The 7,761-nt window shown below is 39.2% G+C and overlaps 1 non-coding gene across 1 annotated transcript; it reads right to left on the reverse strand.

Moving 5' to 3' along the window:
* Nucleotides 1-627: 627 nt before the first annotated feature.
* LOC122232345 lies at nucleotides 628-763 on the reverse strand. The gene has a single exon (XR_006209702.1). It is a non-coding gene; the product is annotated as a small nucleolar RNA SNORA70 (small nucleolar RNA).
* Between the last annotated feature and the right edge of the window lie 6,998 nt (nucleotides 764-7,761).

Here is a 7,761-nt window from a genome sequence, read left to right on the forward strand (position 1 = left end):
GTGAATCTATAGCCTAATAAGAAACCATCTGGGGTTTATTGCATCCCATTTATATATGGGAATATATCATATACCAAGATATCAACAGTGGTTATCTATGGATGATGTGATTGTGAGTTTTAAAAATTCTCTTCTCTTTTATGTTAGGCTTTCTATGATGAATAATTACTTTTGTTGTAAGAAAAAGAACAAAGTTATTTATTTTTCTGACAGGAAGCAGCATTTATTGGTGGGCATGAATGGGGAAGGGCAGTGCTGAGGTTCTCATGAGTGCAGAGCCTGCCATTTGTCCAAGGGGCCACGATTAGGGATGTATTTGACCCCATAGCCGTCTGGGATGAACCACTTTTCAGCCACCATGTCTTCAAATTTGTCTGCATTAAACTTAGTAAAGCCCCACTTCTTGGAAATGTGGATTTTCTGGTGGCCAGGGAACTTGAACTTGGCCCTATGTAGGGCCTCAATCACATGCTCCTTGTTTTGCAACTTGGTGCGGATGGACATGATGACTTGGCCAATGTGGACCCTGGCCACTGTGCCCTGGGGCTTTCCAAAGGCACCCCGCATACCTGTCTGGAGCCTAGACTGGAGAAAGAGTGAGGCCAAACCTCAATGTCCACTGGAAAAAACTGTCTCCAAGGTCCATTAGGGCAACCTGTACAATCAACAGGCTGCATACACTACCAAGGAGGCTGCTGTTTGCAGCCATTGCACACTGGGCCCCATGGAGAAGAAAAAAGTTACTTTTAATTTAAAAATGTATACAACCCTTCATCTTCACAACTGAAAAAAATGGCATGCCTTCCTGGTTTTTAATATTAAAATTTCCATGAGAGAAATAATTCAGAGATAACCTCATTTAGCTGTGATTTGGGGAGGGAAAACTCAGACTCTCCAAAGGAGGTAAATCTTATTTTTATCATTTTCCCCTGCTTATTTTCATTGCTACATGCACATCTCCAGGGAGAAGTCATTTGAACATTTGAACTTCCTGAACACATCCTAGTTAGAATAAATATCTGTAGTTGTTAGAGGTACCTCAGGGGCCTGGTGTTACTGAAATTTGAATATATCCTCCATTTTGGAAGACAGGTCTATAATAAGGACATGTCTACTGTTGTTTTGGGACCTCATTTGCAAGACTTTCCTTTCAGACCTACAGTTTGGACAGGGTTCATGTGCCAAGGTGTATGATGAAAAATAACCAGACCCAAAATAAACCAGGCAACAGGACAAGTTTTGAATTTTAATGCATATTAATAGTGTTACTCCATCTTGGGGCTGCATTCCAAAGAGAGATTGAAAAATAAAGGTAGGTATTTGGAGGTATATTTTACTGGGTGACATTGTATGGTGCAATAAAAGCTGACAACTGCTGTGTTGGACAGCGACTACTTAGGGGCTCACTTACCATTCGTTTATTTTTGAATCCATGAACTGTAGGGGTTAAGAACATAAACTCCGAAGCCGAACCGTGTGAGTTTGACTCTGCTGCTCACCAGATGAGTGACTTTGGGGAGCTACTTACTCTATATGTGCCTCAGTTTCTTCACCTATAAAATAGAGATAGCAGAATCTCAGAGTTGTCGTGAAGATTAAATAAATTAATAGGTGCCAAACATTTGCATTTAGAATCGTCCTTGGCGCATAGTACATGCTGTAGGAGGGTGAGCTGCTCTTGTTGTTTTCATTCTTTGGGGAACTGGGTAGATGAGGAATTGTTGAGATTGTGGTATGGCAGACATTCTTGTGTGGTTAAATCAACAATCCTTCTCAATCCTTCTTCTCTTACCCTTTTCACCAGAAGGGCAAGAAAAGCTAACATTTGCTCTTGCAGTCGACCTTGCAGTGAGGGATGGTCGTACACACAGCTCTACCTAGGAGACATCAGTGAAATTCTATGGCACAATTGTTTGGGATGCTTTTGCTTTCCCTATAAAAGGGACAGTTGCATGTGTCACTGCTCACCCTTCTTACTCTTGCTTGGATCATGTGATATTTGCCACTTTAGCAGGAATTTATCACCCACAAGATAACAAACAACTAGAAACCAAAAGAATCTCAGAGATACCAGCTCTAATATCCAGAAGCCTGATGTACATTAAATTTGATAAGCCCTGTTCTCAGGTATTCATTTTTGTTGGACACTCATGGAGCATTTAAGTGTTAGGTGCTTTATTAGGCACTGTGGATACAAAGGTGGGTAAAACAACAACTTTTCCCTGGAGGGGCTTACATTCTGGTAGTAATTTTAGTGCAAGGTTGCTTGCAAAAATGTTAGCAAAGCAGGAGGCTGGTCTGGGAGATGTACAAACTCTACCTGGTTAGGAAGGATATTTCAGTCCTGTAGTTCCAATCAAATGGATGGTTTTACCCTGCTAACTTGACTCTGTGGATGTTCCTTCTCTATATTTGTGAATGTAACATTTAAAATAGTGTCATCTCCACTTTGATAAAATTGACAGCATATTGTATGGAGCTAATTCCATAAAGCCAACTTAATACCTCCATCAATTTTCAAGATAGTTAAAGTAATCCATTACTATCTATTTTTGTTATTATTTTACCAAAATTATTTTCCTTCAGAGCAATTCTTTTGCATGGAAAATTCACAAGGACAGTTTGCCAGCTTATAGTTGTGTAGTTGTTGTATTATATTTTGTGGTAACTATGTCAACCAGGCCTAATTTACTCAGTGAAATATTGCAGATTCACATTTAGTCAAGAAGGGTTGATTTGTCTGTCAAACTTAATTTTTACCATGTCATATTTTAGTTGTGGTTAGTTTCATATGATTTTGATTATTTTTCATAGGATAATTTTAGGTTTACAGCAAAATGTAATTCTTAGATAAGGTTTAAAAAAATCTTTTAAGGCTTCCACTTATGGGATGAATATGTCACAGGAATAAAAGGTACAGCATAGGGAATATAGTCAATGATACTGTAAAAGTGATATATGATGACCGATGGTAGCTACACTGTGGTGAGCGTAGTGTAATATAGAGAGAAGTTGAACCACTATGTCGTACATCTAAAACTAATATAATATTGTGTGTCAACTATACCTAAGTAAAAAAAAATCTGTTAGAAGTTTTCCACATACATTTTTTACTTTGTCACTATTTTAAGTTGATTATTTCTACTGGTTTCTATTCAATTTGAGTTAAATATTTCTAATATTTACTATAAAATTAAAAAATTAAGGGTTATTTAGTTTTCTAAGCTCATTCATGAGAAAATTGGACCAATATATCTCAGCTATTCCAGGATGAAATTTTAGGCAGTCCCTGGGAAGACACGGAAGGAAGCCCCACTGAGGAAAATGCTGAAGCGCAGGGAAAGAGGATTATCAATAGAGCACCACAAATGAGGAAAAGTGAAGGAACAGGACCAAGGGCAGAGATGGAAAGCTCACTTTGAACTAGAAGGCAGGAGTAAAGGTTGGTGCATACATTACTTTTCCCAGTAGAATAGGAGGCTAACTAAGTTCTCTGCTGAGTAGCAAGGATAGTTGAGGACTGGGTTATGTAGTGGGGTATGGAAATGATTAATTTGTCTTGGCCTGCAGGCTTTTCCATCTCCTTTCTGGTAATAACACTCTCCTTCATTTGAGATTTGGCATGGAATCTAGACTGAGTCATCAACTGAAATGAGGGAAGCCTTGTGTCAGTCTAAATGAACACAATCAGAAGGTCAGTTTGAGTCATATTAAATTTAAGGATGTCTGTTACACATCCAAAAGGAAATATTAAGTAGAGAACTGGATATATAAGTAGACATGTGGATGTATAAGTTCAGAGCTCAGAGGAAAAGGTAGACATCATCTGAGTAGATGGCATCCAATGACAGAACTGGATGGATCAGAGATCATGTAGATAATTAGTCTCCATGAGTTGGAAAGGAGGCCAAATAAGGAGTCCTGGAGCATCATTTAGCTCTACAAGGTGGGCTGGAAGAGGAGGAAAAGGTCTGAGCAAGGAAGAAAGCTGGAGAGCATGGATTTGATGAAAAACATGTTAAAAAAATTAAAAAGGTGGGAGGGATTCACTGTGCAAATAATGCTACAGGTCATGAAAATTGAGGACTGCGCTGACATTGGATCTGGCATGGTGAAGGTTTTCGGCTTCGACAAGAGCAGTTTTAGTGGAGAGTAGAGATTAAAAGTCACATTAGACTTCGTTGAAAGAGACAGAGTGGGTCGAAGAAGAGGAGAGAAAGTGTAAGTAATCTTGCAGGGAGCAGAGAAATGGAGTAATAGTTGGATGATGGATGTGGGGTTAGGGGAACGTTTTGGTTTTGTTTTGCTTTTTGTATTGTTTTGCTTTTTAATAAGAAATATTACATCACACATATATGCTGGTGGAATGATCCTATAGCAAAGGGAAAACTGAAGAGGTAGGACACAGAGGGAATAACTGTAATGGCGAAGACCTTCAGAAGGTAAGAGTGGATGGGAATAGTATCAAGTGGAGGGTTTGGACTTAGGGTCAGGGACAGTTCGTCTTTTGTCATTTACATGAGGCAGAGTATATGGTACAGATGAGGCTAGGTTGGTAAAATTACTGATAGGGAAATGAGGCAGTTTTCTGTTGATTGCTTTTAGTTTCTTAAAGAAGTAAGGAGCAAGATTATCAGCTGTGGTTTCCTAGGGTAAGGTCAGTCAGTTTGGATCATGTAAGAATGTAAATAAATTAACAATAGTGTTGGAAACATTGAGGTCATTGGTGACCTTAACCAGAGCCTTGACCAGGCTGTAAGGGTAAGGCAGGTAGTGCTGGGGCTGGGGAAGGAACTGGCTCTCTAGGAGCAGGAGCTCTGTGCTTCTTCTGTTATCCTGCTGAAGCCAGGATTCAGACTGGAGGAGGTGGGGGGGTGGCCACAATATCACTGGCAGTGAGGATATTTCCAGTGGGAAAAGTTAAGAGAGGAAAGATTTTTTTTCTGCTCTGGTTCCTAAGTGTTACCATGTAAGCCTGGTATTTTGTCTACTTGCACAAAAGAAGAAGCCTGACTCCAGAGAGGAGAAGATACCTCGAGGAAGGCTAAGGCAAGCAACAGTGAGAGAGAGAGAGAGAGAGAGAGACAGTGAGTGAGACAGACAGGGACACATCATATCCACTGTTGCATCCAACTGTGCCATTCATTCGTCCTCCCATCATTTCCAAATTGTGAAAATAAACAAAGACCACTCAAATGAGAACAAGAAAAGTCTATTTATTTAGAGCTTGCTTTGGTGAAGGAGTCAGCCATCATCACTGTTGCTTGCCAGAGACTCAAGGACAGTCAGAGCAGTGGGAAGGCTTTATATTGGAAAATGTAAAGGCTTCAGGTATGTCCTAATTGGAGGTTGTTGGTATGGGACATCCTGTGTGATTGGTTGGGGAGCCATACTTCACTTTGTCTCGTTGGTCCTAAGTTGGAAGCAGGGTCAAAAATTAGAGAAGCGGGAAGTTACTGACCAAATCTTGAATATTTTGAGCCAATGGCCATGAGGGTTGTTGTTTGACTTCCTGGGGTGGTTGCTACAGAGATTGTGGATAAGAGTTCTCTTTTTATATATGGTCTGGCCATTGTTTGTTTCTATATTCAGTTTCTCAAAACCTCTATATTCTCTTTTTGCTTAAGCTAATTTGCACTGGATATCTGTTGGTTGTGATTGAAGGACTCCTGACCACTATGGTAAGGGAGTTTGGGGGCAATTTGAAAATGACATTGGAGGTTGGAGGGCTGGGTGGGTAAGCAAAACAAACCCCAGAGATGATAATCACCATTTTTAACATCTACTTTCTTTAAAAAAATGTTTTAATGTTTATTTATTTTTGAGAGAAAGAATGAGTCAGAACACAAATTGGGGAGGGGCAGAGAGGGAAGGAGACACAGAATCCGAAGCAGGCTCCAGGCTCTGAGCTGTCAGCACAGAACTGGATGTGGGGCTCAAACTCACTGATGGTGAGATCAAGACCTGAGCTGAAGTCTGACACTTAACTGACTGAGCCACCCAGGTGCCCCTTGAGCATCAACTTTCTATCAGGATCCTACATATATCGGTTCATTTAATCCTCAATAACCCTGTGATATAGGGTTATTTTCTCTCTTTTTCAGATGGGGAAATAGCCTCACAGTAGGCAAGTAAGTTGCTTCAAGTTAGGAAGGGGCAGAGCCAAGGATTCACACTTGAGTCCTCTGTTCTGAGGTGCAGGTTTTCTGCTCTCAGGTTATGCTACTTTGGATCAAATAGAAAATGGATTTTCTTCCTTCCAGGTCACCAGCTGGTGACTCTATACCATGACTCAGAAAAATACCTACGGATTGTCTGCATGTTTCCTGCATCATATTTAAAGAATTCCTAGCAATGTGTGTTAACACATCCTTTATGGCTGATTTATTGGTAGATGTCTATTTTGTGACCTGACTTTATAAAGAGCAGTTGTGATATTCATGAACACTTAATTTTGAATCCTTGACCAAAGTTTTCTCTCTTTCTTATCTTACTTCTTGAAACTCATACAGCGTTCAAGATGATTTATTGATGCTAACAATGATTATGATGGGCAATTCTGCCATGCAAATTGATCTATAAATTTCACATTGTATGGTCCAAGAGACATCATGTCTTGATGATAGTGGGTATGTGTTAAAATAAATGCACAAACAGTAAGAAAGAAATTATCAGTGTATTATTGAAGGAGCATTTGGTGAGAAAGTTATTTTCCAACATGAGGAAGAAAGTCTATCCCTTAGGAGAGCTGTGGGACAGGGAGGGAAATAGTCTTTATGAGGGTGGAAGGGTTTGTTAGAACTAAATAGAAATTGACTGGCATGATTTGAGAACTCTGTTCCCCAGTCAGATCAAATCACATTGCTTTAGCCAAGAAAGACCATGTATTTATTTTGTTTTGTTTCATACATTCATGTAATCTCCATGGATGATTAGGCAATTTCACTGCTTTCTGGATCTTGATAGAATTAAAACAAGCTCATCTTTCCTCTTCTGTAAGATTCTTGGTTAGAATTCTTGATTTTCTCTTGTTCCCTCTCCCCCTCCTTTAAAAATCTTTCTCCCTTAGAAACTTGTGGTAAAGATGACATGTTTATTATGTGCAGGTGATAAAAATTATTGATATACCTAATGAGGCACTCTTAGTCTTCAAGTCATAGAGAAGTTTTTCTTTTAGCATTTGTATGATTTGATATACTTTACCTAGTTTTGCATACTAATACATTCCAGGAAAAGAAGGAAAGATGCACTTGGAGAGATTACAATGATCCCCAGGGCTGGTCCAAATCCTTAGACCTGTGAATTTGTTGTAGTCTCTCACGTGTGAATTTGGTTAACACCTCATTAATTTATTAAAGCCATAGAACAAAAAGCTGGATAAAATAATGGCTGTGTTTCCAGAATAATTTTCCACAGATGGCTGACTGAGTCTAGTAAACAAAATAAAACAAAACAAAAATCAAAGGTGTCATTTGGCCTGTTGTTGATGGTTGCCTCTAAAACTTCTTATTCCCCTTTTGGAATTTGGCCTTGGAAATGGGCCAATGAATCAGCTAACCTTCTTGCAATAATTAGTATTGATTTCAGTTAGACCCAGGAATCTTCACTGGATTTTATCTACTCAAAGTCACAGCAGCTTTTTTAGAGGAGATTTTACCTGATGTCCATATGGGTAGATGTCCTTCAAGACAATGACATGTAAGCTTTAATGTGCAAAAATATTTTGATGTAAAGGATGAATATCAACATTTTTGTTGAAGT

The sequence above is a fragment of the Panthera tigris genome, chromosome A1, assembly GCF_018350195.1.
Source record: "Panthera tigris isolate Pti1 chromosome A1, P.tigris_Pti1_mat1.1, whole genome shotgun sequence".
Lineage (NCBI taxonomy): Eukaryota > Metazoa > Chordata > Mammalia > Carnivora > Felidae > Panthera > Panthera tigris.